Genomic DNA, 22,576 nt, shown 5'->3' with positions numbered 1-22,576 from the left:
CCAGGTATATACTGTCACTTCCTGAATTTACTGACAAAAACAGTTGTGCAGACTGTAATATTTACTCAGAACATGTTAGTCTCCAGGACCTTAGTTTAAAATTTGCTTTAAAAACATTTCATTAGTGTGTTGCTGAAGATGATAAAATCACATCTCTAAAAAATTATTGCATAGATTTTTAGACACACAATCTGAGTATTCATCTTTAGCCTTAAGTATCAGAGGGGTAGCCGTGTTAGTCTGGATCTGTAAAAGCAGCAAAGAATCCTGTGGCACCTTATAGACTAACAGACGTTTTGGAGCATGAGCTTTCGTGGGTGAATACCCACTTCCTCAGATGCATGTCATTTAGCCTTAAATGCTTGGATCTTTAGACATATAATTTTTTAAAATAAATCTTTCAAAAGATCACCTTATCTAAAATTCACATGTGATCCCAGGCTGCCATTGGGCATAGGGGCACCAGTTTAATAATACTGCATAGGGCCCCATAAATCCTAAGGATGGCCCTGCTGTGTCCCTGTTGACGGGTTTTCCCAGGCAGTACCATTCCTTGCCTACACTGTGGTATTCCTAACCAGCCAGCATCTGCCACTTGCTTTCTTTTTAAAGGCATAGGTATAGCATAATTGTCCACAATTATAGGTTACCATGCAGCTTTTAATAAGCACACATTCGTAATATGAAAGCATTACAGAGACAACATATTAAAAAGCATAAAAGAACCTACACGCATACTAACAAACTTACCAGAGATCAACCCTAATGCCAGACTTGGGCTCTGGTAGGTGTCAGCCCTTCAAAACCCACAACTGTGTTTTGTTTTGTTTTGTCTCCCCCTCCCCTGCACCGTGATTACAAATTCAGAACCAGAACTGAGCCCGGGCACATCAGCCTGTTTCTTTATACAGCTCTGCCCTTTGATTTCCAGTCTCTGGGAGCAGTTAATCACCCTCTCCTCAGGGCTTGGCTTCAAAAGGCTGGGTTTTTGTACAAAGGTTACATACAATCTCAGTCCGTAGTAATACATAAGCTGCTCATTTAATACAATGGACACCAAAGACACTTAAATTTAATTCAATAAGGTCTTCCAAGGATGTGGCAGGATGTTGCCACATCGGTCACACAGCTCCCTTAGAGAAGCAACACTGCCTTGGATTCTCTGGTATCTGCAACTTACTACTTTCTCAAATGGGTCTGAAGGTGAAGGATAGAAGATACTGCTGCTTCCATCAGCAGTAACAACTATGCAGATTTCCAGGAGAAATTCACACAGCATGGGGGTGGAGGGGAGCATGCCATGTAGAATAGCTGCTCCCCAGCTCTCTCTCTCCTCCATACATGTGGGTCCCTTCACCACAAAGCTGCAGGTGCCTAAACCACCCATTTCTTCTGTGTGTTTATGGGTGGGATGGGGTGGGGTAGTGGCTGGGGGACTCCACTTCTCTGAGGCCTTGGCCACACTGCCAAAGTGAAAGAGAAAGTGCTGCAACTTTCTCGCTCAGGGGTGTGAAAAAACACTCCCTTGAGCGCAAGTTACAGCGCTGTAAAGAGCCAGTGTAAACAGTGCCCCAGGGCTGGCAGCGCAGCTCCCAGCACTGTAAACTAATTCCCATGGGGAGGTGGAGTATCTGCAGTGCTGGGAGAGCTCTTCTGGCTCATTTTGCCTCCCTCAATGCCATACAGCAGATGGGAGAATCTGGACCTGCTTTTGCAGCCTGTGGAAACAGGTACTAAAGAGAGAGAGGGCTCATATATTCAAAAGTCATGTACATTTCTCCTGGTGATAAGTCAAGGGGCTTGTCTACATCAGAAAGTTGCAGCGCTGGTGAGGGAGTTACAGCGCTGCAACTTTGAAGGTGTACACATCTGCAGGGCATCACCAGCGCTGCAACTCCCTGTTTGCAGCGCTGGCCGTACTCCCGTTTTGTCTCTGGTGTAGAGGATCCAGCGCTGGTGATCTAGCGCTGGTAATCCAATGTAGACACTTACCAGCGCTTTTCTTGACCTCCGTGGAAGGAGGAAGCCTCTGGTAATCAAGCTGGTCTCCTTCCCCGGCTTGCTCTCGCGTTCCCGGAACCCCGAGCAAGCAGGTCTCCTTCCCTGCGGTTTGCAGGGTGGTTCGGGGAACGCGAGAGCAAACCGCGGCAAAGCTGGTCTCCTTTCCCGGTTTGCTCTCGCGTTCCCGGAACCCCCCTTGAAGCCGCCCAACAGCGCTGCAGTGTGGCCACATCTAACACCACTTGCAGCGCTGGTTGCTGTAAGTGTGGCCACTCTGCAGCGCTGGCCCTATACAGCTGTACTAATACAGCTGTAACAACCAGCGCTGCAAAATTTTAGATGTAGACATGGCCAAGGTTTCGTACGGCTGTTAAAAAGGCATTTCCATGGTCCAAACTTTTGGGATTGCTGGACAGGTTACTGCTTTAGAACTCCATATGTTACGTGGACTCCAGCACTAAAAAGCCCCATAGCTGAACACATCCATGTATGATACCTTTCAGAATATCTGCAGGATTTCCAGGCTGCTCTGAGCCCAGTACTACTATTAAAGAATAAAACATTTCACTCCATCTGTTCATCCAGTTGTACCAATTTCTCAGCAGTGGTATTTTGCCCTTTCTATAAATAGCTGTTGTGCATGCCTGTCTCACACAGGAACTGTGAGGAATCCTCTCCCTTCAGCCACTTCTATGGCCCTCCTCTCCTACTTTACTTTGTCCGAAATCACATTCTTGAGACAGACCCCAGTTACACACAAAATCCAGCAATATAACGAATTGATGGGCTGTGATGTTGAGCTTACCTGTCTCTCTCTGTAGGAAATGCTGTGTCAGATTTTCTTTTACAAGAAAGTGTCGATGGCCTTCAGGATTTAGTCTCTGCTTGCCTGTTCAAGTGTGTCTACACTGGAAGCTGGTCTGTGTCAGCTGACTCCAAGTGTGGCCAGGGCTATCAAATTGCAGTGTAGATCTCTGGGCTCAGGCTGGGGTAGCATAATTTGTGTGTAAATGGAAAGATGTGGGTGGCTTGATTCTGTGTTCAAAGCCTGCTGAGCTTATGGTGCAGTGTAGGCATATCTTAAGCCAGTCGTTCTCAAACAGGGGTACGTAGAGGTCTTCCGGGCTCATCAGGTAGTACTATATGATACTGCTGTTACTCTTGATTTGCATTCATAATTTTCCCCTTTGCCCTGACATCCCCAATGTCTTGTTCATTCAACCCATGTCTTAACTTAAATTGTAAACTCTTCAGGCCAGAGACTCTCTTACATCTGTTCATTCAGCATCATGCACGTTTATGAAGCTATAACAATAATAGTACACCTCTACCTCAGTATAACACTGTCCTCAGGAGCCTAAAAATCTTACCGTGTTATAGGTGAAACAGCGTTATATCGAACTTGATTTGATCCACCAGAGCATGCAGCCCCGCCCCACTAGAGTACTGCTTTATTGCATTATATCTGAATTCATGTTATATTGGGTGGTGTTATATGGGGGCAGAGGTGTAATCAAAGCAAGAGACTTTGTCCCTTGTCTATCCTGGGATTTTTTTGCATTGGGGTCATAACACCAATGTATCACCAGGGGTACAATCCTTCCACTATGGAAGTACTGTACTGGTAGAAAATGAGCTTGCACTGATACCAAGGTAATTTACTGGCTAAAGTGGCACCAGAGTGCATTTTGCTCTGATGCAGCTAACTGCATTAGACAAGACCTGGAAGATAGGACTCCTAGATGCCATTTACAGCTCTGCCATTGATAACAGTAATTAATACTATAGCAGAGGATCTGTGGATCTCCATTAATTAAAATGGATAAAGGTCTTGGAAATTCTCAGACAAATGTACAATGGAGACTGGAAAAAGAGGTAGGAAAGATGAGGCCGGGTGGTCTCTCTGTGTCTTGGGCACGCATACTGTATAGAACTGAACTGATTATGACCATTATAAGGTGGGGCACAGGGTGTACATGTAACACACACATACCACCATTAGCAATGGGCACTGCAGAGGAAGGGCCTGATGTTGGAATATGTCATGGTGAGTGACGGGCTTTCTTGCCTGTTTAAGGAGCTCCTGCATCTAGAGAATGGAAAAAGTGGAGGGAAGTGGTGACCGGTTGAGCTGTTTTTTTTTTTTCTTTCTCCATACACAATATTGGACAAACTGACTGATGTGTTTTCCTGTTGGACCACCTCTGTTCCTGAACTTAGAGTGGGGAGAAAGGGCTAGAGATGGGGACAAATTGAAGCAGACCCCCTCCCTCGCCAAATCCCATCATGCTTATGGATTCCCTGTCCAGATGGTCCTGTTTCCTGCGTTTAAAGACTAGAAAAATAAAGGGGGAGGAAGCTGGGGAAAGTGGTAGGACAGACCAGTGGGTCTGGGGAAACTTTCAGTGGCAGAGGCCGTCAGCTGCTGTTGCTGCTGCTTCCCCTCACTCACGTGTATCTCTGTGTCTTTGGTGCACGTCACAACTGACGTCTGGGCCTTTCACCCTCAGTGCTGCCACCACTCTGCTGCCGGCCGAGTCTAGAGCTAGGAGAGAGGGCGTATGAGAGAGACTCGAGAGAGGGAGAGAGCGTGCGAGCAGGACGCACACGCATACACACACGCGCGGGATCCCCCCAGCATCCAGGCCCCACTGTGAGAGAGCAGAGGGAAAGGGAGGCACGTTGCTCATGGGTTAACCTGCTCCTCGTTTTTGCACAGGCAGCAGCAGCGTGCATGTTGCACAGCTGTGGGTCCCTCTGTGTGTGTGTGCGCGCGCGCGTGTGTGTCTACAGGTAGCAGCAGCATCGGGGAGAGAGAAAGCGACTCAGCTGCAGCAGCTGCACTGGCTCGGATTTGGGAGGCGATTGCTCACTTTGCTGACGGATGTATAGCTAGGAAAGATTTATCCAGCCATCCCGTTTGTGCTCTTTTCATGCATTTTTCCAGTGTGGCGTTTTTGCTTCTAAATCTCCCTGGGAATTTTCTATTTTGCATCAGTTTTTTGCATTCCTGCTAGGAAATCCGTGGATACGTCTTGCTTGCCAAGTTTGTAGTGACACCTCTCTGATCCCCCTCCCCCCTTTTTGGATATATTATAGTACCCGTTTGTATATAGACATATATATGTTTTTGCCTCTTTCAAGAAAATTGGAGTTCTTTGGGGAGCGAATGGATACTGAAGAGGACAGTCATAACATTCTTCTTTTGAGCCTATAAAAGAGGCGCATGAAGAAATTGCTTAAATTCAGCCATCAATTTAGCTCGAAGTACTTATGGTTGCAGATCAGGTGCAAACGAGCAGTAGTGATAAGGTAAGGGTGAGCTATCTGAGGCAACAGCATTTGCTATGGGTTACCAATAACTTCTTTTTCAGAGCAACTGGGCTGATTTCTTTGCCTTTTCTGTGCAATCCCCTCGTCCTTTTGAGTTTTCATAATGCATATGGGTGCTTTCTTCCGTGAATATTGATATTCGCAGCTACTTGCATCGCTATATTTAAGAGTTTATTGGTTGTTCACATGTTTGGACTGTATTTGGTAACTGTTTTAAAACACCCACCTTCTGTTTTAAAATAAATCTCCTGATAGCACTTTCTGGAGCAGGGCAGTATTTCTGAAAAGCCCTGTGGAAAATTGCCCACAAAAGCCGTTATTTGCATTTAAAAAGGAAAGATAAGTAGTTAAAATTCCCCAGGGGAGAACTCGACAGTGGAACAAATAAAATAAAATAAAAAGTGCAGGTTCTTCCTCCACTAAAAGCAAATTAATTTCTCTGGGAGGTTCATCTTAGCAAGAGTTACCAAGAGGAGACTGAATCGTGGATGTTAGGGTTCACATGGGAGGATAAGGGGGAACCTTTCTGCGGTGTGTGCTCAATCACCATGAGTAACCGACACGTTTCTTGCTCCAGACCAGACTCTGGTATGTCATTTCAGTATGAGGGACTTTCTTTTACCAGTGTAAATCCGCCCTGCTGCCCGCTGCCTTGGCGATCTGTGAATTCTTGGCTTCCCCTCCGGTGGCTCCTTAAATCTCATCTCATCAATTCCCCTTCCTCGGTTGTTTGTTCATCGCTGCTGAGATTTCTGCGGCTCCCCCTCTTTCTCTCGTACGGTCGCTTGACACCTGAATACCCAGTGGCTGCTGTGTGCGTCTGTGCATGTGTGTATAGGGGAGAGCTAGCCGAGGTGCGTGTGTGTGTGTCTTTGCGGGCGAGGAGGGATTAATCAAGAGAGTCAGGAAAAGCCTCGGTGGGAGAGAGACCGACTCAAGGCGGGTGCTGGGGCCGCCGCAGCCTCAGTGCGGCGCGGAGAAGGAGCCGGAGCCGGAGGCAATGGGTAGCGGAGATAAAGGAGAGCGAGGGAGGCTGTTCAGGGAAGGGGGGAATACCCACAGGGAGGAGGCGAGGGGAGAGATCTGGCCACAAAGGGAAGGCGAGATCGCTGCGGCTCTAGCACACACGCGGATAAACCGCATTCTGCTCCTGCCTAGTCTCCACGCTCTCCTGTTGGGTAGCCCCGTCCCTCCCCACCTTACACTAATCCAGCATGCACCCCCCCCACCCAAAGTTTCTGCATTTCCTTTTGAAGCCTCTGTAAGGACAAGAGTCCCCCCCCCCCCCCCGGTCCCCCGGCTCGAGTAGTTCTCAGGCACTCTGCACTATTAGGCAGTTACTTTCCTTCTCCCCCAGGAATTTAATCCAAACATGTAAAATGTTCTGTACGGGCTCAGCAGCATGTCTGGTGGGGATGATGGAAAAGCACCTGCCTTGCATGTGAAATGAAATTGGGTTGTGACTTTGCACTGACTGGACATTCATTCTGGACAGAACTGTGCCATCAGGGCATCATTATACCTGGGGGTGGGTGGGACTCAGAATACTGCCCCGATCTTCATTCTCAAACAGTGGAGATTCTCGGTCTCGATCAACTTGCTCCAGTTATTTTTGTTTCTCCAGGTCCTGTTTAATGATACACATGGCACTTGAGGAGTAAGAATTTCAGTTAGCAGCCAACTGTAGAAATATTCGGCTTTTTATGGGATTTAATGGTTTTTTCCTTTTAAAACAAAGAAATATATGAATGCTAATAATACAGCAGTCTATAAATAATCTAAATTGTGTTCTAGGAAGGGTAACTTTAGCCTTATGCAGTATCCCCCGAATAACTAATTACACTCAACAATTACTGAAAGGTTCTTGGTAATAAAGGTGTCCTTAACAAAAGGCGGATGTTTCTTTCTGTGGGTCTCACATTGTATGGAGTTCAGTGAATAGATCTTGATTTTAGACAACCATTGTAATCTAGCAATAGGCCAGCCTACAGAGAAGAATTTATCTGGAAATAAGGGTAATGCCTGACCATACCTTTTCAGCGTTTGTAATATTTACATTGTCCTAGGCATAGACAGGAGGCTCCCTCCACCTAACAGCCTGCTTCAGTGACTTACACTGAAAGAAGAAGGTAATCATCACTTAGGCCTTCTGATTACATGTTTTGATTAAAAGAAGTAGTAAATTTTTTTTGTAAGCTTGCTGATTCTGTCGTTAGCTTTTCCAATCCTCTTAAATATAAGCAGGCGCTGTGGTGTTCAGTCTTCCAGCAGAATATATTAATGCTCCTGCAGTGCTGAGTGGAAAGCTCCTTTTCCATGTTATACCTTTCCCTTGACTTTATTTTCACTTTTTTCTTTATTCATTAATTAGATTTTTTTTGGTCCATCATTTTCATTTAGGATGTATCTAAAATTGAAATAAAAAATTAAAGCCACTCTCTTGACAGTTGGGAACTCACTATTACAGAACAATGAAGCCTGACTGTTTTAAAAGATTGCTCAAGCACAGGATTTGAATTTACCTAAGCTTCCCTTTAGTTCTCTTTAGTAATCTTTAAAACAATCTGTAGCTGGTGGTGGAGACAACACTTGTAAATAAGGCAACTTTGATTATTTATTTTAAATATATCTCACACAGTGTTCAATTGAAATTCCATTTCATGTTATTAACAAATCATTGTGGAAAAACATGTTTGCAAAAGTAGGTTCAGTTCATCAGATGGTTCTCTGGGCTACTATTGAACATCATACAATTAGTCAAAGAAACAGATTTTTTAATCAAAACATTACCTTGTATTTTTTCTGTAAAATGTGTATATGCAGATTCCGATAATACTGTCTTTAATGGGACTACTGGCAGAGTAAAGATGCTTCTAAGGAAGAACAAGGATTTCAGAATCCATTTAATGATTTATATGGTGGCAACATTTTTTGGCTTACCACATTTTCTCTGACACTTCTTGGATTAAAGTTTTAGAACTTGTATTAACCTGAATGCTCTCAGAAACGTTGGGCCCAAACCTGTTGTCCTTACTTAGGACTGGAAGGGACCAAAGAGTTTTTTTCAAAATGTGTTACTGTGCAACCAATTCAACTCCAAAACAAGCAAGCCATCCTCTTTTAACCTCACTGGTTTAAAAAACAAAACCCACCCCTATCCTGCAGTGAGGGCAGGTTTATTTTTAATTCTACTCTTTTAATTTCCTTATTTTTAACTTTAGTAATATTTAGCAATATTAACTTGTTACTTGTAACTGGCATATCCATCTGAGCTTCACATTGTTAAGCCTGCTGTGGGGTTCTTTGTTCTACATTTGCCTGTGATTTAATTATGGAATCATTAAGTCAGTGTTTGCAGAACTTTGTTGATTATTTTAACTTGAACATTCCTTGAACATTTAGAAAACCACTCTATCTGCTGCAACAAGACTAGATTTCAGTGGCACATATGCTGTGGTGATAACCATTTCTAAAGTGACAGTCAGTTTCAGGCAAATGCTTAAGTTCAGAGGTCAACATAGTACTTCATTACTGGATAGAGAACATTGCTGATCTAGTGCATGCTAAATTAAATCTCTAGGCATAATTTCTGGTAGAGGTAAAATACAGTTTCCCATTTTCTTCTTGTTGTTAAGTTATAGCACTTTTAGAGGAAGTTTTTAGAGGAACATCTTTTAGAGGAAGAACAATATTACAGGGACCTGATATGAGTAACATCACAGGATGGAGTTATATATACCCTGCAGTGCAAATACTAGGCCCCAGGTTTTTCATTATCAAATACATTGTTTTGTTGTACCTGTGTTCAAATGGTTACTAGTAATAGACTCCTAGACTCCTAGACTCTAGGACTGGAAGGGACCTCGAGAGGTCATCGAGTCCAGTCCCCTGCCCTCATGGCAGGACCAAATTATTGTCTAGACCATCCCTAATAGACATTTATCTAACCTACTCTTAAATATCTCCAGAGATGGAGATTCCACAACTTCCCTAGGCAATCTATTCCAGTGTTTAACTACCCTGACAGTTAGGAACTTTTTCCTAATGTCCAACCTAAATCTCCCTTGCTGCAGTTTAAGCCCATTGCTTCTTGTTCTATCATTGGAGGCTAAGGTGAACAAGTTTTCTCCCTCCTCCTGATGACACCCTTTTAGATACCTGAAAACTGCTATCATGTCCCCTCTCGTCTTCTCTTTTCCAAACTAAACAAACCCAATTCCTTCAGCCTTCCTTCATAGGTCATGTTCTCAAGACCTTTAATCATTCTTGTTGCTCTTCTCTGGACCCTCTCCAATTTCTCCACATCTTTCTTGAAATGCGGTGCCCAGAACTGGACACAATACTCCAGCTCAGGCCTGACCAGCGCAGAGTAAAGCGGAAGAATGACTTCTCGTGTCTTGTTTACAACACACCTGTTAATGCATCCCAGAATCACGTTTGCTTTTTTTGCAACAGTATCACACTGTTGACTCATATTAAGCTTGTGGTCTACTATGACCTCTAGATCTCTTTCTGCCATACTCCTTCCTAGACAGTCTCTTCCCATTCTGTATGTGTGAAACTGATTGTTCCTTCCTAAGTGGAGCACTTTGCATTTATCTTTATTGAACTTCATCCTGTTTACCTCAGACCATTTCTCCAATTTGTCCAGATCGTTTTGAATTTTGACCCTGTCCTCCAAGGCAGTTGCAATCCCTCCCAGTTTGGTATCGTCCGCAAACTTAATAAGCGTACTTTCTATGCCAACATCTAAATCGTTGATGAAGATATTGAACAGAACCGGTCCCAAAATAGACCCCTGCGGAACCCCACTTGTTATACCTTTCCAGCAGGATTGGGAGCCATTAACAACTACTCTCGGAGTATGGTTATCCAGCCAGTTATGCACCCACCTTATAGTAGCCCCATCTAAATTGTACTTTCCTAGTTTATCTATAAGAATATCGTGCGAGACCGTATCAAATGCCTTACTAAAGTCTAGGTATATCACATCCACCGCTTCTCCCTTATCCACAAGGCTCGTTATCCTATCAAAGAACGCTATCAGATTAGTTTGACACGATTTGTTCTTTACAAATCCATGCTGGCTATTCCCTATCATCTTACCACCTTCCAAGTGTTTGCAGATGATTTCTTTAATTACTTGCTCCATTATCTTCCCTGGCACAGAAGTTAAACTAACTGGTCTGTAATTTCCTGGGTTGTTTTATTTCCCTTTTTATAGATGGGCACTATATTTGCCCTCTTCCAGTCTTCCGGAATCTCCCCCGTCTCCCATGCTTTCCCAAAGATAATAGCTAGAGGCTCAGATACCTCTTCTATTAACTCCTTGAGTATTCTAGGATGCATTTCATCAGGCCCTGGTGACTCGCAGGCATCTAACTTTTCTAAGTGATTTTTTACTTGCTCTTTTTTTATTTTATCTTCTAAACCTACCCTCTTCCTGTAAGCATTCACTATACTAGATATTCCTTCAGACTTCTCAGTGAAGACCGAAACAAAGAAGTCATTAAGCATCTCTGCCATTTCCAAGTCTCCCGTTACTGTTTCCCCCTCCTCACTGAGCAGTGGGCCTACCCTGTCCTTGGTCTTCCTCTTGCTTCTAATGTATTGATAAAAAGTCTTCTTGTTTCCCTTTATTCCCATAGCTAGTTTGAGTTCATTTTGTGCCTTTGCCTTTCTAATCTTGCCTCTGCATTCCTATGTTATTTGCCTATATTCATCCTTTGTGATCTGACCTAGTTTCCATTTTTTATATGCCGCCTTTTTATTTTGTAGGTCACGCAAGATCTCGTGGTTAAGCCAAGGTGGTCTTTTGCCACATTTTCTATCTTTCCTAACCATCGGAATAACTTGCTTTTGGGCCCTTAATAGCGTCCCTTTGAAAAACTGCCAACTCTCCTCAGTTGTTTTTCCCCTCAGTCTTGATTCCCATGGGACCTTACCTATCAGCTCTCTGAGCTTACCAAAATCTGCCTTCCTGAAATCCATTGTCTCTATTCTGCTGTACTCCCTTCTACCCTTCCTTAGAATTGCAAACTCCATGATTTCATGATCACTTTCACCCAAGCTTCCTTCTACTTTCAAATTCTCAACAAGTTCCTCCCTATTTGTTAAAATCAAGTCAAGAACAGCTTCCCCCCTAGTAGCTTTTTCAACTTTTCTGAAATAAAAAGTTGTCTGCAATGCAGTCCAGGAACTTACTGGATAGTCTGTGCCCCGCGGTGTTATTTTCCCAACATATATCTGGATAGTTGAAGTCCCCCATCACCACCAAATCTTGGGCTTTGGATGATTTTGTTAGTTGTTTGAAAAAAGCCTTATCCATCTGATTAGGTGGCCTGTAGTAGACTCCCAGCACGACATCACCCGTGTTTTTTACCCCTTTTAGCCTAACCCAGAGACTCTCCACACTTCCGTCTCCTATGTCCATCTCCACCTCAGTCCAAGTGTGTACATTTTTAATATATAAGGCAACATCTCCTCCCTTTTTCCCCTGTCTATCCTTCCTGAGCAAACTATACCTATCCACACCAACATTCCAGTCGTGTGTATTATCCCACCAAGTTTCAGTAATGCCAACAATGTCATAGTTGTATTTATTTATTAGCACTTCTAGTTCTTCCTGCTTATTACCCATACTTCTTGCATTTGTATATAGGCATCTAAGATACTGGTTTGATCTTGCCTCCCAGCTTTGCCCTGACCCTCCTTCCTCTCTGCCATTATAGCCCATGCTCCCTCCTGTTTCTAACCCATCTCCCAGGTCTTGTTCCCCACTTACCTGTGGGGTTTGCTCACCTGTCCCCGTCGAACTTTGCACTTACATAATACGCTTTATCTGAAAATCTCCAAGTGCTTTACAGTTGTGGGTAAGTATCAATATCCCCACTTTTGTTGATGGGAAAATAGGCCACCCAAAAAGTGATTTATGGAAGGTCAGACAGCAATTCAGTGGCAACTGTGAATAGAACTCAAGTTTCTTGACTTCTGGTTCCATGCACTACCCAGTAGGTGGAAGTTAAACGTTTGGAAAAATTGCAAATATTGCAATATATAGGACAGATTTGGAGAAGGAAAGCAGTGAATGATACAGGACAATGAAATGGTACCTTCTCCAAAATAGACTTATTTGAAAGAAACATGGAGATGGGAAACATGGAGCCAGAGCACCCCATTTTGCAGACATCTTGCATAACTCCCACTAGGGTTACAGGATCCCAAATTGGCCTCACCATTCCATCAATAGGCAAGGGAAGTGCAAGGGGCAGACAAACCTGGTCTGAGCAAGAAATAGTGTGTGATATGGAGGCCACAGATAACGTGGCCTCCACTATATCGGACAACAAACTGTTCAGACATTCGTATTCCCCCACCTATCTGGGTAATACTTATGGTTTGCATACTATACTGGCAGTGGTATCCCCATTGCGGTGGGGGCAGTTCCAACTCTGCATATGAGGTCTTTATACCATTGTGGTGTTACGAGTGAATACTAATCTGGCAGCACTAATCTTACATTTTGCTGTGGAATTTTATTCTTTGCCCTAGCTCATCCTCAAGTGGCTTCTCTGCACAGAGGATAACAGCCTGTTGCTGCTGCCAGCTAATGGAGTTACTCCTTTAACTCACGTATTACAGGTCTGGGCTTTGCAAGCTGAAAGTCTGGGGTTCAGACTCTGCCGATGGCCCATGGTGGGGTCCTTACAGTAGTCTGCGGTATGACTAAACAAGCTGGCCTAGCAGTGTCTTCCATAACATACGCTACAGAGGGCCAAAATGCTGATATTCATTCTAAGAAGGATAATTTAAGTGGGGCCAATACATTTTGTCAAACAACAGATTTAGGATTTTGTAAGTGCTGATTAAAGGAATGAGATTCTGCTTTAGATTATAAAATAGCTTGGAAGTAGGGAGAGATCAAATTGTTTTAAGACTGTCCATGTTTCTTGAGGACAGTTATGCCCAAGATCATATTGTGCAACCCCCTGAGAAATGGCAACACCCGAGCATGATGTACACATGCACACACTGAAGACCCTTGGTAAAAATCGAAGAAAAAAAAAGAAATGTTTTTATTTCTTCTTCAAGTATGTTTCCACCTCAAAATGTAGTTCCAAAATGAAAGCATCAGAATGTCTCCTCCCCTGAAAAAACAAGCAAACAAAAGATGGGAGGAATTACGTGGTTGGTGTGTATGCTGGCTGAGGAATCAGAGGTCTTGTCCCTATGGAGTGGAGACCTTTCCTGAACAGATAGTGGGACTGCTATCAGAGAGCCCATGGAGGCTCTAGGCAAGCTCATGCATCTGCAGGTGGCAGGAAGGAGACAGAAGAAAGGAAGCTGGTGGAGAGCATGAAGAGTCAAGCAGGGAAGGTGAAGGTAGAAAGAAGGGAGGACAGGAAACAGGGAGGAACGTGGAAAGAAGATACCTGGTAGGAGAGAAGATTATATATCCAGTGTTTATTGGTGATCAGATTGCTACTAATTGAATATGATCGCCACTAATTGAATATAATTAGAAAATTCTTCCTGGTCAATATCCATTATTTGTTGGAGGCACACTGATATTTGTGAAGCAGCTTGAAACAAAACTAGTTACAACTCAAACGTAAGACCTGAGTCAACATTGTATTCCACTGTTTTATGTCATGTGGCTTCATTGATTTTTTTTTTTTTTAGCATAAAGCAGGAGTGAAACTATGGAGAATCAGGACCATAACTACTAGATATCTTCATTACTGTTGGTCAGTGGGAACACCAGGTTTTCCAATGCCATTTTATAATATACAGGATTAAACTAGATAGAACTAGTTAGGCATGTTAGACAATTTCTCATATCTATGTACTCATTATATGAAAAAGGGATAAATAGCAGGAATACCAATAGTAGCACCTATGTTTACACAGTGTAAGAAAAATTAAGCCATCCGAAGGATGCTTTTTAGAGGGTTTTTAATATTTTCATAATGGAACTGCCATTATTTTTAACTTAAAATAACTGAATACTCTTAAATACCAGCTATTAGGGTCTGATCCTCTTCCTATTGAAGTCAATGGGAGTCTTTGTACTGAATTCTGTGGAAGCTGGATCAGGCCCTTATTAAGTTACAAGTTAAATGTATGTTGCCTCCTCCTCCCCAAACCATATGGTGGAAGCATGGTTACAGGATGAGAGGAAAAGGGTCAAACTACCCACTGCACTGCCTGGTTATCCAATGGAACTACTTTATCATTCTGCAGGGACCTATATAGGTGTGCAGCAGTTCTCCAAAAAGGGCCATATCTTTGGAGTTTAATGTACCCACTCTTCACATACCCCATCATACACCATTGAAAGCTTATTTTATGTCTGTTAGATGAGGTATGATGTGGAGCTGTCAAGTGGTACCATAAGCCTGTAGGCAAGGTGAAACAATGGTATCCAAAATAAGAGTATCATTTTTTGCACAGTTCCAGGAACACTATAACGTGACTATGACTGCCTATGTTACTGTTTATATTAATTTCAGTGTCTTAATGTGGTGTTTACTGGTCAAACAACAACAATGTTGCTACCAAACAATGTATGAAAAGATTTGTATTGGTTTTGCATGGGCAAGCTTTCCTGCCCACAGAAATGAAGCTTTTTAACAAGTGGCAAAAATGGTGACCATGAACATTTTGCAATATACCAACATGAAATGTTTTCGTATCTCATTGTTAATTGGTAAAGTATCTCACAAGTGATTTTTATCTTTTCAGTCGAAATTTGCTGACCAGAGTGCACACATAGTGAAGATTGTGCACCAGTAACAGTAGATTACATGCACACAGTTTGTACTGCATAGTGGGAAGATATAAATGTATGTGAATTCCTATTGTAATCTCCATTTGTAAGCTTTTGTACATACAAGGTAGCATTTAAAAGGTTTTAATTTGTAATTGTCTATGCATGTCTATGCAGCCTTTGAAATAGTCTAGAAGCTAGCTTTTCAATTCAGTGGCACTTATGCATAGGTCAGTATGTATTAGAGATGATAATACACATATTCCTATTAAGAATATGCAAAAGCTGTTAGAGAAAGAGGTGGCCTAACAAGTAGCGATGAAGACAAAGTCCAGATACAAGTCCTTGCCCCTGCATTAAAGAGGAATGAAGAGCATGTTATAGCTCTTATCAATGATGTCATCAACAATATGAAAAAAAGTTTGATCCAGAATTACATCCAAAGATGCTTAACAACATATCTACTGGACTTTATGTAACATCAGATGTACAATAGTCTCTGTTGAAAATAGCAGATGTTGATGAAGAACAAATGGTGAGATTTGTGAGAGGTTCACTTGATTCTGATGGGACACGTTTCTCCAGGCCAGTTAAGAAATCTGGCATCAAAATGTTTGCTGAGCAAATTAAGTCTGGCAAGAGAGGGACAGTCCAGCACCTATCAGTTCAGAAATTGTTTTCCACAGAGCTCTGCCCTTAGCAAGATGCAGAGATGATGTTTCAATGGCAACTGTTCTTAGTCACCCATTAGGATCTGTGCCTATGGCCCTCTTCCATGCTGATGAAACAAGGAGACAAGCAGACAAGGCTTAACTAGGGCGTCAGCTGGAAGCTGAAGCTGAAAGAACCCATGAGCTAAAAGCATTCAACAAAGAAAACACAGGGTACATCAGAGATGCCACGGCTGCCGTACAAATGATGGCTAGAGACAAATTCCACACATTTGATGAATTGGCTGCTGAGTATTTGAGGCAGGTCCTACAAGGATTTGACAAAACTAATTCTGTGATCAAAGACTTTGACAGATATCACAACAGTAAGTGTGGAAAAATGCAGAAAGACAGTGCAGGGCAAGATCTAAGATTGGATGCAAGAAATACCAGGTAATTGATGGATGACCCATGCCTCCATGGAAAAAGTTTCTAAACATGGCATCCAAGAAACAGTCATTTGTAAAATTCCTCTGTGAATATATGATTCGGATTGCACCTGGGAGCATGAGAGCACACCCAACACAAACACTCCTTGCTGAAGACTTTTCCAGTGGTGCAAAGTTCATCACCAGTAGAGGTGTGAAGAAGCCCAAGACCTCCACAACTCAAGAGGAAGTGGACAGAAGGACACTTCTGCATGCTGCATATGCCATTGTGGCTTTTGCATCTGTTGGTGTCAAAGGACCCATAGTAATTAGCAGGAGCGGCACCAGGGTTTTTGGCACCCTAGGCTGGGGTCCTTCCACGCTCCCAGTCATTGGCGGCAATTCTGCGGCGGGGGGTCCTTCCGCTCTCCCGGTCTTCGGGGCACTTTGGCGGCGGGTCCCGGAGTGAGTGAAGGACCCGCAGCAGAATTGCCGATGATGACCCAGAGCACGGAAGGACCCCCTGCCACTGAATTGCTGCCGAGGGCGGCAAAATGCCGCCCTCCCAAATTCTGGCGCCCTGGTCACCTAAATGGAAGCGTCGGCCCTGGTAATTAGGTTACCTGATACAGATGTTTTGATCCTTGCTGTTCACTACTTTCCAAAAACGGAACACATAGATTACGTGTGGATTGAAACAGGAAGCACCCCCAGCACAACTGACAAGCATCACTTCAGACCTGTGCATACTATTTGTGACACATTCAACTCCTGACATCTGCAGCGTGCTTCCTGCTGCACACGCATTAACAAGATGGGACTGTGCCATCCCTATTTCATAGTTGGGGGGAGGAAATCTGTGTTTATTGTTGTCAAAACTACTTCTTAGCATATGCACAATGTGCCTTAGGTGGCATGTGACCAGGATTCATCACCAAATTTTGGTCTGCTGGTTGTATCATTGGCTACCCCGGCTCAGGCTGGGTACTGATGGGGAATGCAACAGTGAATGCTGATCCATGCCCCCCATTGTCAAAACAAACAGAGCTAAAATTTTATTAAAGCTAATGTTAAAAAAATGATATAGTACACAGGTTAAGAAAAGAGCATCTGTGCTTAGATTATAGACAAATACGAAGTTTGTTTTAAAAGTCAAAAGATACATGTAGTGCATAATCAGCAATAACCCAAATTTAGGTGAATACATTTAACTATACAGTTTAGATATTAGCACCCAAGTATTTGGGTACATCACTCATGAAAAGTTTTATACAGAGAGTTGGTTGTGGAAAGCAAATACAGCAATGAGTGAAGATTGTCCCTCAGTAATTGAGTATTTAGAGTAGATTGTCCATTTAGAAAATACAATCCATAAGGGAAGTATTTCAGTTACTTTCCTGACTGCGCATCTCATTGGCACTCAAGCTCATCCCTCCTGGTATTGCTGATGTCTGGTGACGTGTTCTACGTAGATGTCCTTTGACACCTGATGGTGTCCGACACCATGAGTTTTTGCATCAGCCGAGCATAGTGCTGTCCGATTCTGCATTCTCTCAACATTCGCTCGTTACTGGGGTCCCATGCACCCAGAGCTCCGACCATCAGCATGTGTGTCTGAACCTGGTAACCTCAGCTCTCAAGGTTTCAGCTAAAGGGGCATATTTCTCCACCTTTCGAGCTCAGGCACCGTGGAAGGCCGGGGTCCTGTTCTCGAAGGGCACTGTGGTGTTCACCGTCAAGATCTTGCCAAATTGAGTAAGACAGACAAGCCTCAATCTCTGCAGCAAGGAAGTTGGCACACAATGCTGTATGACCAGAGCAAGAAAGAAAAGAAAATCCACAAAGATCTGAATTGCTTGCACCTCTGTCTTGTCATCAAAAAGGAGAAGTCACTGGCCAAACTCCGATCGTGTGAGGACAGTTTTGAATAGTATGGCAAAAGAGCATCTTGGTAAACAAAGATGTGGATGCCTTTGTACATAGGTGAACCAGATATAGGATCACCATTGCAACATGGGTGGTAAAATATGCATGGTGAACTAATGGTGAATAAGATGATGATGATATTGACTAGAAGTGTCATCAGCGCTATTTCTCATTTCAGTGATACCTGCACTCATTTATTGTTAGATTTTTGTTTTACCCTTTAGATTGCTGTTGTGATGCTTTGAGGTCACAAAGAAATCCAATGTTATGTCTTGAAATAATAGATAGAGACACTAAACTAACAAAATGAATGCAGATATTTCAAAGTGGTCATTTTAATGTGTTGAGGGTGTCATTGTTTATCCCTGTTTCAATGGTAATGACACCACTTGACACCTCCACGTTGTACCTCATCCTAAAGTAGACATAATAAGCGTTCAAATGAAGTATGATGCATGTGTGTGCATGATCTGTTTCTTAATATTTCATATTGTTAATTACCAAAACTCAGTAAACATAAAGTTAAGAGAAACAAAAGCAAGTGTATGCTAAATGTTACAGGCCCTGCATGATCTGGTAGTATTTTATTTTGACTATTTCTTTCTCTTCTTTTTGCTCAGCGTTCCTACTGCAGAATTAACTTATCTCTTATTTTCAGTAAAGCCTCACCTCCAGCTGAGATATATTTAATTTTTATGTTTCATTAAGAAAAAAATCTAAACTAGGAGAAAAAACCCTGAATGCTTCCAACTAAGCATGTTTATTAGAAAACTAAAGTTAAAAGTGGCTGAACAGCAGATGAAAGCCGTAGCCAGCTTGCAATTTTATTGTTAAAATGGGAGTACAGTGAAAATTGAAGTTTCTCAGTGAGGTGCTGTACCAACTCACAATAAAAGAATCTCTACCCTGAGGAGCTTTCATTCTAAGGACCTGTTCCTGGGGTGAGTTCTGGGGCAAGTGGACCTCTACACTCACACGGAAATCATTGCAGGCTCATTGCCTAAATAAATAAGGTAAGGGGGGGGGGAGAAATAGGCTGCAAACATACTAGTAGAGTGATCAAGGCAATGGGTCGCAAATCTCCTTGGCGTGTAAAGGGATCTGAGCATGTGGGGGCAATTTTTTTGAATCACACAATCAGAGACTCCCTGGACAACCTAATAATTTGATATACTCCTCTGTAAATGTATATTCTATACCAGTGGTTCTCAAATTAGGGCTGCCGCTTGTTCAAGGGAAGCCCTCGCAGGTCTGGCCAGTTTGTTTACTTGCTGCATCCACAGGTTCGGCCGATCACGGCTCCCACTGGCCATGGTTCACCACTCCAGGCCAATGGGGGATGCAGAAAGGGTGGCCAACATGTCCTTCAGTCCGCATCACTTCCTGCAGCCCCATTGGCTTAGAGCGGTGAACCGTAGCCAGTGGGAGCCACAGTCGGCCAAACCTGCAGATACAGCAGGTAAACAAACTGGCCTGGCCCACCACAGGCTTTCCCTGAACAAGCGGTTACCCTAGTTTGAGAACCACTGTTCTAAACTATATGCTACTGTACTGTCTCAAATATTATACACACAATGGGCCTGATTCTGATATCAGTTACGCCAATATAAATAAGGAGTAACTTCAGTTAAGTCAATGGAGTTAAACTGGTTTTAATACAGTTTGTGGGATTAGAACGAGAGCCGTTCTTTTTTAATTAGAGTGCAACTTTGTTATATATATGTATCTGTAATCTGATATGAAAACACATATCTCTAACTTCCTGTGTTTCAGCTGTTTGATTCTTCAAACACAGCAAGCTGAATATAAAAAATTACAGTAACATCTAAGCGCAACCTGCCTTAAGCAACCATTCAAGAGACAAGTGACATTTAGTTGCCAAGTAAAGGTGGTTTTTAATTACAGATTGAACAAATTGTACTGGAAACCTTAGTTTAAAGTGGTTGTTTAAGACAAGAGACTGCCGACTGAATGGGGGCCTTTACTGTAGCTAACACTTAAGTAAGGAGTGGTTTCCAGAAGAGTCAAAAGCAGTTGATTTCATTGTTCTTGGCTCACATCTACTCTGCTTTAGTCTTGCGACTCTTATGCTTTTGTATGTATGATTATTAGGAGAGAAAAAACACTCTATCTTTCAAGTTTCATTGTTTTCGAGTATAGATAAGTCCAACAACATTATTGTAAATACCATGTCATTCTTTTTATTTTCCCCATAAGTTTTATGTGACACTTTCATAAAAATAATGGCAGTCTTATCTGGAATCTACTTGTAAACGCTGGAGAAAATTCTACAAATAATCCTGCAGTCCTCTCAGTATTGTATAAACTCCCACGAATTTCCTGTGAGGGTCGAGTGCTTTGTAAAAGAGGCTGATTGAACGCAAAAACTCCAGGTTCCATATTACTGTCCCCCCCGCCCAACAAAAAAACTTTTAAGATAAAGTTCAGGTCTGGATCTAAACTTTATGGCTTGAGTTCACCTTCACTCGTTAGTAGATAACATTCTTTTCACACCCTAAAATATTGTGTAAATGAAGGGTAAAAATATTACCAGAAAGAGAGAGAGTTTCTAGAACTGAGTCAAGAACTCTTTCTAATCCTGGTTCAGATATTGATTTCCTTTGTGATTACTTAGGGATAATTATTGCTTTTGTTTCAAGTCATCTGAGAGGCACAGTTCCTTCATGCTACAGGGTGATGTGGTAACTTCTTGCAAGCTTATACCAATATCAAATTATAACAAACCCACATTGACTCAGGTGGATTGGTTGGCACTGACTTGGGTGGGCAGAGAAAAGCTTGGCCTATTCCCTGTCCTTTCCCCACCCATTCCTCATCCACCTGCTCTGGGTAGGGGAGTAACAAGTGCATTGCACCTGCTTGCTCCTATATGCCTGTCCCCAAGGTCTTAGCCTGCACATGGGCCAAAGGGCGAAGAGAGGGTGGTCTTTTACCCCTTTCATGGCTGTATAGGCCAAGACTCGATCTCTCTTCATTAATTTCCCATCAGTGAAAGGACTACCTTACAGAGGTGCTGGATGTAATTAGTCTCCGTACAGTTCTTTTGAAGATGAAAAGTGCAATGTTAATTATTCTTAAAATTATTATGCATAAATCTTGTGTAATTTAAAATAAATAACTCTTGACGTACTATTTGTGATGGGATGGATAAACTCCACACTAGAGAGAGTCAAGGTGGCAGGAACAACTCTGGGCCTGGGAAGCCCCACACCAGCAGGCCTGCTAGGCATTCTCCAGTTGGAGGAGTGAGGGACATAAAAGGGAGTCTTTTCAGCCCAGCAAGGTGGCAGGCAGAGAGAGGCAGATCAGCAGTCACAGCTGCAGAAGGACTATGCCAGGAAGGCATCCCCAAAGAGAAGTCTACTGCATTGGGCTGGGACTCTAGCCTCTGAGATGCATGGATCAGATTGCCAGGGACAACTGCCAGCCATGACATGCCCTGATGGTGGCGGCCTTATCTTGTCCAAGATATGGAATGGAACACAGTGGAGTGAGAGGGCCTGGGTTCCTCCATCCCATGCTGCTAGGTGGTGCTGCTACCATGGACTCTTAATGCTTAGGCGGGACTGCCTTTTTAAGGCCATGGGAATTGTGCATGGAGGTCTTCCAGGATTGTGACTTGATAGACGATAGATGCTATTTTCAAATAAAAGTACTTCATACGTTTCCAAGCATGTTTCTTTCCAAAATATTATGCACGAAGGAGTAGTTGCTTGCAAAATGTTGAAACATTAAATAAATTAAGAAAAGATTTAGTTATAATTAAAGGGAGAGTCAAGTCCCAAGGTCTTGCAATGCAAATCTCAATTTACCCAAAATTTGGGGTCAGAGAGTTGGCTCCGATGTGATCTAGGCATAGACATACAAACAGAAACATCCAACATACTTATGTCCTACTTAGATATAAGCACGTTTCCATGAAATATGGAGCCTCTCAGCTGGTAGTTAGGATTCTTTAGAATATAATAAAAAAAACAATCCACAATGATAATAAGGAATGGTAATTGAAATGTTGATAGGCCCTTTACTATCACAGAGCTGTGATAGGTGCTGCTTTAAGCTTCCTTGTCATAAACCTTTTCTTACTCTAATATTTTAGAATAGGGCCTGGCAACCTATTGTGATCTTACTCTTGATAACTGTGGCACCAGAGTGCACAGCTCAGAAAACTGAGAAAGCAATTTCTAACATAGTTCTAACACATGCAAACACCAGAAATGTATGAATTAATCTAAACTAAATAAACCAGTATGTTGAATTTATGATTATAGCAAATATCTGAATCTCAAATGGTAATTTTATCTCTTGCACCATTTTGCAAAGTTGTATATTCAGAAAGTATTAAATATTTTTAAGTTTTTTTTCTTCAAAATACAGGGAAATTCATTAATACCAGCAAAGAGCTGAATCCTGTAGTATACTGCATATACAATACTTTAATTTCTGTA

The 22,576-nt window shown here is 42.6% G+C and overlaps 1 protein-coding gene across 2 annotated transcripts in view; it reads left to right on the top strand.

Moving 5' to 3' along the window:
• The first annotated feature begins 4,641 nt into the window (after window positions 1-4,641).
• NLGN1 (neuroligin 1) overlaps window positions 4,642-22,576 on the top strand; it is a 601,032-nt gene continuing 583,097 nt past the window's right edge. For both annotated transcript variants that reach the window (XM_030575893.1, XM_030575892.1), the window contains exon 1: window positions 4,642-5,313. The gene's annotated coding sequence lies outside the window, so the exon portion shown is untranslated. The remainder of the gene's footprint in view (window positions 5,314-22,576) is intronic.

Source organism: Gopherus evgoodei, chromosome 9 (assembly GCF_007399415.2).
Source record: "Gopherus evgoodei ecotype Sinaloan lineage chromosome 9, rGopEvg1_v1.p, whole genome shotgun sequence".
NCBI lineage: Eukaryota > Metazoa > Chordata > Testudines > Testudinidae > Gopherus > Gopherus evgoodei.
The sequence above is the reverse complement of the archived record's forward strand: the minus strand, read 5'-3'. Positions and strand labels throughout refer to the sequence as shown.